We start from the raw sequence: 11,789 nt of genomic DNA, 5'->3' as shown, positions 1-11,789 counted from the left end.
CTGAATGTAACGAATCCCAGTTGTGACCATAGGAATTAAAGCCACTTGCTAAAGATGGGGGAACAGAAAGAAGGAGCCTCGGATACTGAAAATGTGGAATTATTAATGTTACTCTGGACTGCTTCCTCCAGACTTTTTCTCTGTGAGAAAAATTAAGCCACGATGGTCAGGTTTTCTATTATTCACAAAGAAAACAATCTTGGCTGAGACATTTGGCAAACATGATTCCCTTATTATAATAGAGTGTTCGTGGCAATATTATCCTACATTTAGTTGGAAAGATAAAATCCAAAAGATGATTCTATGAAAATTAAATATTAAGAATGAATGAGCCATAGACATCTCTTTCTTCAGCACGCATTCAATGCTTGCTTTGAGAATATTCCATGCAGAAGAGAAATTTGGGGTTATGGGATATAAGGATTTACTATCCCTTTTTTAAAAAACTCAGCATGAGCTACTATGACCCATTCATATGTAACAACAGAATTCCTGGTTAAATAAAATAGAAAATAATTTATCATTAAAATGGAAATTATAGCATTCTGTATGGCCAAACATTTTAGCGCTCCGGTTCTCTGGAGCAGAACCTCTCCTGGGGCAGCAGAGCCCCTGGGCACATCAGGAGTCACCCCCAAACAGCCTCCCCCACCATGCCGGTGTTCCAAGCAAGTATTATCATTCCTGATGTGTGCTCAGAGATGAAAAATACAGGGAAGCCCTGCACTGAATAGAGATTGATTAACTGTGGCACAAGTTATAAGATAGATTACAAGTAATTTGTTACAAAAATAGTAAAATTTACAAATGGTTTTTGCAAATACAGGCAAATTCATAGTTACCCTTTAGTACCATTTCTCTCGGCCATATTTTGATAATTTCCTCTTTTGTCTGTCAAGGCTTTCAATTTAAATTACGTACAAACACACATAAATGCCTAAATATGGCTGCATAATATTCCATTGTGTATATATATATACCACACACACACACACACACAAAGTGCCTAAATATGGTTCACATTTTTTGGAAAGGGCAGTCTTCTTTTCCTCCTTTCCCTTTTTATTTATCTTCCCATGTCCCCTTATCTTGTCCATCTTCTTCAGCCTCTATCTACAATAGCACACCACCCTAAATTTTTCCAAAGACCTTTTTTTTTTTTTAAAGATTTTATTTATTTATTTGACAGAGAGAGAGATACAGCGAGAGAGGGAACACAAGCAGGGGGAGTGGGAGAGGGAGAAGCAGGCTTCCTGTTGAGCAGGGAGCCCAACACGGGGCTCGACCCCAGGACCCTGGAATCATGACCTGAGCCGAAGGCAGACGCTTAACGACTGAGCCACCCAGGCGCCCCCCCAAAGACCTTTACAGGAGGCTATTTCCATCAGCAATATATGAACAATCTTTTTTCTATGTTCCTACCAATAATTTGCATTACTAGTCTTGAATTTCTGCCATTCTAATATTTATGAATATCTCATTTTTGCTTTCATTTACATTTCTCAACATATAAATTTGAGCATTCTTTCATATGTTTGTTGATCATTTGTATTTGCTTTTCTGTGAATCACATATTCATAACATTTGCCCATTTTTCTTGGGCTGTTTGCCTTTGTCTTATACATTTTCTTATCCATATAAATATTAACCATTGTGACCACATGTGTTTTTCAGATCCATTGTGTGTTTTGGTTTCCATACATAGGTTTTCCATTTTTAAGTGGTTAAGTACAATTTTTTTTTTTGGCAATAACACCTACATTTTTTTAATCATTTATACATTTTTAACTTTTTAGAGTTTAATATGTCTGAAATTTATTTTTGTATATGGCACAAGGCGAGGATCCATTTTTATTCTCCTCCAGAAAAAATTGAAGCCATTGTGTTTGTCAGGATTAATTCCATATATTTAACATTTTCATTATTCTCTAATCTTTTCTACTAATCTGTTCTTCTAGTCCCATAATTATTTGACTACAGAAGCCTTATTGTACGCTCTGATATCTGATATGAAAAATAACTTCTTGGTGTTCTTTTTCACATTTTTATTGGCTGCTCTAAGACATTTATTCCTCCATCTAGACTTTAAGATTATTTGATCCAATGAAAATAATTGTTATGGTTCTCATTGAAATTGCATGAAATATAATTGACATTTTCATAATATTGCCTTCTCCCTCCAATAACATGATGTATCTATCCCTTTATTCAAATTTTGCTTTATGGTTTTAATTAGATGTCATTATTTTCTTTGTATAGGTCTGTTACTCTTCTGGTTAAATTTACTTCTAAATATTTTATAGTTGTACCATGATGAGAAAGGCATCATTTCTAGATATTTCTCGCTAGAATAGAGAAAATAGGGGCACCTGGGTGGCTCAGTCAGTTGATCATCTGACTCTTGGTTTCAGCTCAGGTCACGATCTTGGGGTCCCGGGATCGTGCCCCATGTCAGGCTCTGCGCTCAGCACGGGTCTGCTTGTCCCTCTGCCTCTGATCTCCCCCCTCCAACACTCTCTCTCTCTCTCAAATAAAGAAAAAATCTTGAAGAAAAAAATGTAATTGACTACTTTTGTTTACATGATCACATCTAGCCAACTTACAAATTCTATCATTAATATCTATCAGATATATGTTTTAGTGAGTAGGAACAAAGAAAAAGAGCAACAAGAATGGGTCCCAGACTTGGAAATTATGTCCATCACATTAACATCAAACATTACTCCCTTTGGTGGAGGTGGGAAAATAGAGACAATGTCTAATAAATACAGGGATCAGCTAAACTGATTTTATATATTATTACTCATTTTCTATAATCTTTTTCTTCAGCTAGAAGTAAACATTTCTGTTTTCTTTAAACATTTGGAATGATCTCATAAATTAACAGTTTATCAAAAGTTTCAGTACATTATTTTGTATCCAATAACATGGCTAGTTTGTGTGCTGCCATTTTTTATTTAATTTTTTAATTTCATATTTTTCTTTTTAATTTCACACTTTAAATTTCATGTGTAAATAACTTGATAGTTTCCTTACCACTCACCATTTTAAGTCTATAGGCATAAGTCTATAAGTCTTAGTATCTCAAATTTGTATGGTGCTTCTTACTATGATTCTAGTTTCAAAATCTTTCTCTGGGCTTCTAGATCACTCTGCACACATAGCTAATTAAGTGGCAATAAGATAGCACAGTAAGGCACCTAGCCCATTATACTGTGTGTTCTTTAAGGGAACAAGCTTTGTCCAATTATCTTTATATCCCTAATATCTAACATATTGCTAAGCATATTTTGGGTGTTAAATATGTTTGCTGAATAGAGTTTTATGGTTCACTAAATTTATGTTGATTCATTTTACCTCCACAACAACCCTTGAAAAATGCTTTATGATTAACTTCCTTTCTCAGGTGAGGAAATATACTCTGAGCAGCTCAGAAAGTGATTGTATAAGGACTGGAATCTGGTCTCTTAGTTTCCCCTCCCAGATGTTCTTTCCTGCTACTCACATGATCATAAGGACTATATCCTCCAATTATAAATCAATGTTTAGCTATTTAACAAATTGTAGGGGCACCTGGGTGGCTCAGTCATTAAGCTCTGCCTTCGGCTCAGGTCATGATCCCAGGGTTCTGGGATCGACCCCGGAATCGGGCTCTCTGCTTCTCGGGAAGCCTGCTTCTCCCTCTCTCACTCCCCCTGCTTGTGTTCCCTCTCTCGCTGTGTCTCTCTCTGTCAAATAAATAAATAAAATCTTTAAAAAAAAATTGTAGGAATCAGTCAATTATACTTTCAACTTTTTTTAGAGAAGAAATTTATTTAGATATAAATCACATGCCATAAGTTTCACCCTTTAAAAGCATACAATGCGGGGCGCTTGGGTAGCTCAGTTGGTTAAGCATCTGCCTTCAGCTAGGGTCATGATCCCAGAATCCTGGGATCAAGCCCAGCAGCAGACTCCCTGCTCAGTGGGGAGCCTGCTTTTCCCCCTCCGCCCAGACCCTTTCTCTCTCTCTCTCTCTCTATCTCTCTCGCTACCTCTGTCTCTCTCAAATATGTGAAATATTTAGAAAAAATAATAAAAGCATATAATTCAGTGGGTTTTAGTACATATATGTTTTTTAAAACTTTATTTTTATTTTTTGGGGGGGGAGAGGTGTTAGAGGGAGAGTTGTCAAGCAGCCTCCGCCATGAGCGTAGAGACTGACTGCGACTTGATCTCAGGACCTTGAGATCACAACCCGAGCTGAAACCAGGTGTCAACGTTTAACACACTGCACCACCCAGGCACCCTGGGTTTTCGTATATTCACACAGTTGTGTAATCATTCATCATTAAATTTATCAGATCTGTTCCTAAGCCAAGACCTAGAATCCTCTTTTCTTCATATCATAACATGTTTTCACGAATTGCCTACCTGGACCATTAGGCTTTATTTGTTTATTTTAGTTGAAGTTTAGTTGACATGCAGTGTTCCATTAGTTTCAAGTATACAACATAGTGATCTGACAATTCTACACATTACACCATACACTGTTATCACAGTATTATTCACTATATTCCCTGTGCTGTACTTTCCATCTCTGTAACTTATTTATAATTAGTTAGGAGTTTGTAGCTCTTGATCTCCTTCAACACATTTTTTAACTTATTCTTGTGCCTTTTCTAATTATAGCCACTGAATTCTATTTCAATGAAAAACCCCTCTAATCTCAAACTTTCCTTGCTAAACTAAACATTTGCATGTACATCCTGATGAAAACAGAGAAAATAGAACTCTTTTTTTTTCTCCTTTCTGTATTTGCTATCAACTTGGGGCCTATAATTTTTACTTGGATATATCTCTCTATCCGAGTATATATACTCTTATATAACTGTGGTCATTTTTTGGTGATAAAATTACATAATTTCTAATCAAAATTTTATTCTAGAATTAAACCTTCACTTTTGTTTCCTGAAAGTTTTTAGCATGATAAAATGCCTCATATTCCATAGCACTTTTATATAAATTTAATGCCAATGAGGCAGCACCTTTCCCCCCTTATTTCACAGGTAAAGAAGTTATAGTCTAAGCAAGTAAATGTCTCATCCAAGGTCACAAAAATACTGAATAGTAAAGCAGCGATGCATATCAGGTCCTGTGACACCAACTTCAGGGAGCTATTCTTTTTACTTCTGTATGTAATAGGGTATATTTCAGGCTCTCCATGTGACTGGTTGTTTTGTTTGTTTTAAGGTTAATGTCCTTGTAGCTTTCCAAGTTTGTTTTAATATCTTTTATAATGTCAAATGCTTTGCTTAGAAAGATTGTCCAAATTTATCTGATTTATCTTGTTATCTACAGTTTTTGAGATAAGTGGGTCTAGTGCTTTATCTACAAACAGGAGACAGTGTTCAACTACATTTTTAATTCAGAATACTGCTCCCTCTAATCAGCAGAAAGCTAAACTAATGCTTTTTTTCCTTTTCACTAGAACTCAAAATTTGAACTTTGCTGATGACAATTACAATACTTTCACTACTTACATTGATTTACATTAAAACCAACAAAATGCCACATTCGTTCTTCATTCATTAACAATTATGTGCTTTACAGTTAATATAGAAATTCTAGGATTTCCTGTTTATCTTCATATTTTAATCCAAATCCCTGAAAAGTAATTTAAGTATTTGCCTTACAGCTTAATTCAAAACAGAACTCAAGTAAAATAAGTTATGTCCTTGATATAGTTCATCATTTATACGTAGAAGTCTTGACCGGGTCTTCTTTTTCCTAGAGTAGTGTTCTCTCTAGTCACCATGGAGTTTAAAAGGAGATAATAGCCAAGCTTGTAATTCTGAAAAATGTACTCATGAGTGGTTGGAGACCTAAGTCATAAAATTTTTCTTGTTGCTTATCTGGTTTTTGTTTAATTTCTTTCATAATCAATATATGCTGTTTATATTCAGATTTTATTGTTTTCAGACTATATTCTCATATAAATTCTTTATTAGGAAATCCTATCACTCCTTCCAATATATTCCCAATACCTTAATTTGGATAGTCATTTTAACCTGGATTTTTATAAAAATCCCCCAAATTATCTCCCTCACATTGTCTTTCTTCTGAGAAACCCCCCTTCCATGAGCTGCTAATTGAGGAATGCTAAGGTTGAGCTATGAGAATGCTGTAACCTCCACAAGATGCACCCAAGCACCTCAAATTCACAGATACGCTAAATAGCCCTCTCTTCCCTTACCCCACCCAAATCTGCCACTACTCTAGCTCCTGAGTCTTGGCATGACCACATACCCAGTTAGCAAAATTAGCAACAATGAGTTTCTTTGATTACTCCCTCTTCCTCATCCCACACATTTATTCATTCATTCATCCAACCATCATTGAACAAATATTTAAGGCACCCTATGTAACTGGGACAGTACCAAATACTAATCATTTTGTTCTTTTTGCCAGATTTCTTTCTTTTCTTCCCTTCGTCACATACCAAAATTCTATTTGTCCTTTAGGACCCAATCCAAATGGTATTTGCAATTCCTATGTAAAACCTTCTCTAATTCCTCCCCACCATCCCCTGTAAAAATGGTTTTCTTATGTGTCCAGAGAATTATTTACTTACATACTATTATCACAATACCCACTGTAGCTTGATACGTATTAGAAAGTTATCTGTAGCCCCTCCACTAAGTTATATATGCCTGTCAAATAAAAATGCTTTACACATCTTTAGTTTCCCATCAAGAGATTAGTACAGATATTTGAAGGTTAATTACCAACATAATCCAAAATTCCAAAAGTTTAGCAGAGCAGAGAAACAGAATATTTAGGGCAAAGTTCATACTTAAGAATCCATGCAAGCAAACAATTACTTAGGAGAAGGTAACTGACAAGAACAGATCCCTGTCCTAGGAGAAAAGTGATCTACTGTGTGGGTAACCAGGTAAGGATGCAATCAGGAGCAAGATAGTTTTATTTTAAATATTAGAATACAAGCAAAAATAAACAAGTGAAACTACATCAAACTAAAAAGCTTCTGGACAGCAAAACTTCTAAAACTATCAACAAAATGAAAAGGCAAACTACCGAATGGAAGAAGATATTTGCAAACCCCATATCCAATTAGGGGTTAATATGCAAATACCCCAAATATACAAGAAACCCATACAACTCAATAGCCAAAAAAAAAAAAAAAAAAAAATCAAATGGGCAAAGGAATTGAACAGGCATTTTTTCCAAAGAAGATATACAAATAGCCAAGAGGTACATGAAAAGGTGCTCAACATCACTAATCATTAGGAAATGCAAATCAAAACCACAATGAAATATCAACTCACATCTGTTAGGATGGCTATTATAAAAAAGAGAGAGCAAATGCTAGCAAGGATGCAGAGAAAAGGGAACGCTTGCACACTGTTGGTGTAATTATAAACTGATGCAAACATGACAGAAAACAGTATGAAGTTTCCTTAAGAAATTAAAAATAGAAATACCATATGATCCAGCAACTCCACCTCTGGGTATATATCCAAAAGAATTGAAATCAACATTTTGAAGAGACACCTGTATTCCCATGTTCCTAGCAGCATTATTCAAAATAGCTAAGATACAGAAACAACCTGTGTCCATCAATGGATGAATAGATAAAGAAAATGTGAGATACACACACACATACACACACACACAGGAATGTTATTCAACCTTTAAAAAGGAGAAAATCTTGTCATTTGCAACAACATGGTTGAACCTGCAGGGCATTATGCTAAGTAAAAAAAGTCAGACAGAGAAAGACAAATTCCGGGGTGCCTGAGTGGCTCAGTTGGTTAAGCATCTGTTTTCAGCTCAGGTCATGATCCCAGGGTCCTGGGATCGAGCCCCACGACGAGTTGCCTGCTCAGTGGGGAGCCTGCTTCTCCCTCTCTCTTGCCCCTCCTCCCTCTCCTTGTTCTGTCTCTCTCTCAAATATTTTTTTTTTTAAAAAAAGGGCAAATTTCCCATGGTATCACTTATAGGTATACAAACTTTCAGTTATAAGAAGAATAAGGTCTGAAGGGTTAATGTATAGCGTGGTGACTATAGATGATAACACTGTATCGTATAATTGAAATTGCTTAGAGAATAGAGCTGAAATGTTCTCATACACAAACAAAGGTAAATATGTGTAATGGTGTACTTGTTCAATTAACTCGGGGGAGGAATTCTTTTACAATATGTATGAATATCAAGTCATCACACTGTCAATATCTTGTCAATTTTACCTCAATAAAACTGTAAGAAAAATTAAAAAAATGCTAGGTTCCAAGAGCCAACTGAAACTCAGGAGCAACAAGAAGTCCAATTCCCAGGGATGGACTATTCTAAGAGTACTTTGACAATATCATGGAGCTATTACTCCTCAACTAGTCATAAATGACACTTTGAAGGCAAAACAAAACAGAGGTTGCAAGCAGATCAGTGGCCCTAATTATGGGAACCTGAGAATAATATGGAACTGTGCAACCCCCAAAACACCTCATCAGAGATACATTTGATTGCATTTGATGAACAAGTCTTCAGGTTAAAGACTAAATCTATCATGTGGCCTAGAAATTTCTGAAAAATATGGACCCTGCCTCCCTCTCAAGGCTCATCTAATACCACTGTCTACTTGGTGCATCCTCTGAGCTTCAGCCATCCTAGCCTCCAGTTTCTTCATATGTCTCTCTCAGTGTCCTCTACCTTTCTTCCTTCTTTCTACATGCAGCTCACTCATCTTTTACTATTCCCCTTAAGTAAGTATAACCTCATTTACCTCATCACCACAAAGAGGCTGTAAAACACTTAAGGCAGGAACTGTGTCTTAATCATTGTGTTGGTGTGTGTGTGGGGGGGGGGTATACAAAACATAAAAATGATTAAGATAGTAAAATTTAAGTGTACAGTTCAGCTGTGTTAAAGACCATCGCCACCATCCATCTCCAGGACTCTTTTCATCTTACCAAATTGAAATTCTATACCTATTAAACAATAACTTCCCATTCCGTTTTTCCCCCCAGCTTCTGGTGATGACCTTCTACTTTCTGTATCCATGAATTTGACAGTTTCAGGTACCTCATTTAATTGGAATTGTAGTTTTGGGGGGTTTTTTATATGTATGTGTGACTGGCTTATTTTACTTACCATAATGTCCTCTTCCAGGTTCACTCATGTTGTAACATATGTTAGAATTTTGCTTTTTTTCAAGAATGAATAACATTCCATCCAAATGTGTACATACCACATTTTATTTATCTATTCATCTATAGATGGACACTTGAGTTGTTTGCACCTTTTGGCACTTATGAATAATGCTGCTACAAACATGGTTCTATGAAATCTCAAGACCTTGCTTTCAATTCTTTGGGATATACACCAATAAGTTTAATTGGTAGATCATATGGGAGCTCTATTTTCAACTTTTTGAGAAACCACTATACTGTTTTCCACAGCAAGCTGTACCATTTTACATTCCCACCAACAGTGCATAAGAGTTCCGATTTCTCTTCATCCTCACCAACACTTGTTACTTTCCATTTCTTTTTCTAATCTAACAGGTATGAGTGAGTATTAATCATCTTTTTTTTTTTGGTTGTCAAATGATCCTTTATTGAAACATTTTCCTTTGTAGTTAACTAGCTGGGCATTCCACCGCACCACTGTTGATGTCATCTATGATGTCATGAGGGTGGCGGCCGTCAACATTGCAGCCCACAGACTGGGCAGTCCCCAGGATTTCTTTAATGGTTCCAGAAAGTTCTCTGGCTAAAGATCGGTGTCGCATCTGTTGGGCAATATCGACAATCTCATCAAAAGTGATATTTCCACAGTGCTTAATGTTTTTCTGCTTCTTTTTGTCTCTTGCTGGTTCCTTGAGGGCTTTGATAATCAGGGCAGAGGCAGAAGGTACCACTTCAATCTGGGCCTGTCTGTTCTGAATGGACAGTTATCATTGTAATCCTTAGACCCTTCCAATCACTGGTTGCCTTGGCGATGTCATCACCAACCTTTTTTGGAGACAGACCCAGCAGGCCAATCTTCGGGGCCAGGGCAGACATGGCCCCAACTTCGCTACTGGCGTACCTCAGGTACACGACTTTGGTCTCGTTGGGGTCGAACTTAGGCAGCATGGCGGAGGTGGCTGGTGTCAATGAACCCAGATTCGGGACAACCAAAGAAAGTTGCACCTTTGCCTCCCCGAGCCGAAAGCCAAAAAACTATTAATCATCTTTTAAATCATACACGTCAAGGCCATGGCTGAGCATATAAGTTTTCAACGAACACTTAATGGAATCCACTGGAGAAGAGCTGTGCTCACTAGCATCCAAGGGAAGTAGATACACATTGCATGGGGTAATTCCATTTCAAGAATAATTGGAGGAAAGCCCATTTTGTTCTTCCTTGCAGCTATGCTAACATAACTTCTATCTTCCTCCTTTCTTATTTGAGGTGTTTTAAACTATCTAGACGTATTTACAACACTGGAGTGAGAGATTTCTCTAATAAATATAAAACTCCTTATGTTCTACCACTCAATGAAATAGTCACTTTTCTATGTGTGTCTTTTTCTATATACATATTCTATTGTGTTAAGTAAGTTTCCACATGAGCAGAAGACATACAGAAGAAGAATACCCAAGCTGACCTGGGGAAAGAATGCATATATTATTACAAAGAAATGTTAAGTTGCTCCAGATTAAAAATGAGAAATGCTGAGGGACTAGATCACAGGGTGTCTTGATCTTTTCTCGAGGGTCAAGCTTCAGGGAGGAGGTGACATTTGAGTGTATCTTTTTCTATGTGTATATTCTATTGTGTTAAGTATTCAGAGAAGCACATGTAGCATTCTGAAAGTAGGCAGTCATCAACTCAATCAAGAGAAACAAATAATGCAATATATGTTAAGAAAAAAAAAAGAAGAAGAAGGTAGCAGGAGGGGAAGAATGAAGGGGGGGAAATCAGAGGGGTAGACGAACCATGAGAGACGATGGACTCTGAAAAACAAACTGAGGGTTCTAGAGGGGAGGGGGGAGTGGGAGGATGGGTTAGCCTGGTGATGGGTATTGAGGAGGGCACATTCTGCATGGAGCATTGGGTGTTATGCACAAACAATGAATCATGGAACACTACCTCTAAAACTAATGATGTAATGTATGGGGATTAACATAAGAATAAAAAAAAAATTAAAAAAAAAAAGAGACACTAATTAATCACCTGCTAAATATAAACACTGGGCTAGGCCCACTGGGGTTACCAAGAAGAACCCAAGGACTTAACTTGCTCCAAAGAAGTGACATAAAGACTGGGAATAACCATCCATGCTCCATGGGGGTCCTATATCAGAGGAAGTTCAAAGTCCTCAAACACAATAGCTTAACTGTAAAGGATAAGTTAAAGAGAATCTAACAGCCATCCATTATGTATCTAGTGCAATGACTTGATTCTAAAGAACACACTACGCCCCCATTGTTCCTTCTATCACTTTGAATGAAACATGTCCAGCACAACACATGCATTATATCAAATAGCACTGGCAGGCTGCCACACTTCTTTCAATCTCTACTAATGCAAAGCACTGGAAACTCAAGTAAAAGTTGAACCAGCTCCTTGAACCATTCAAAATAATGTTCACAGGGATGTCCTCCTTTGAAATACTAAGCATTCCTATTCAAAACTTGAAAAGCAATCAAGAATACTGACAGGAGGAGTGAAAACATATCAGAAGAAAGCAAAATGATAAGCACTTACAGTCAGGATTTATGGAGTACCTGTTTCTACATAGT

The 11,789-nt window shown here is 36.9% G+C and overlaps 1 pseudogene; it reads right to left on the bottom strand.

Moving 5' to 3' along the window:
- Positions 1-9,585: 9,585 nt before the first annotated feature.
- Positions 9,586-10,142, bottom strand: LOC123838449 (large ribosomal subunit protein uL11-like; annotated as a pseudogene).
- Between the last annotated feature and the right edge of the window lie 1,647 nt (positions 10,143-11,789).

The sequence above is a fragment of the Mirounga angustirostris genome, unplaced genomic scaffold (assembly GCF_029215605.1).
Source record: "Mirounga angustirostris isolate CCGP_5_RB_7025 unplaced genomic scaffold, mMirAng1.0.hap1 SCAF_5, whole genome shotgun sequence".
In the NCBI taxonomy this organism is placed as follows: domain Eukaryota; kingdom Metazoa; phylum Chordata; class Mammalia; order Carnivora; family Phocidae; genus Mirounga; species Mirounga angustirostris.
The sequence above is the reverse complement of the archived record's forward strand: the minus strand, read 5'-3'. Positions and strand labels throughout refer to the sequence as shown.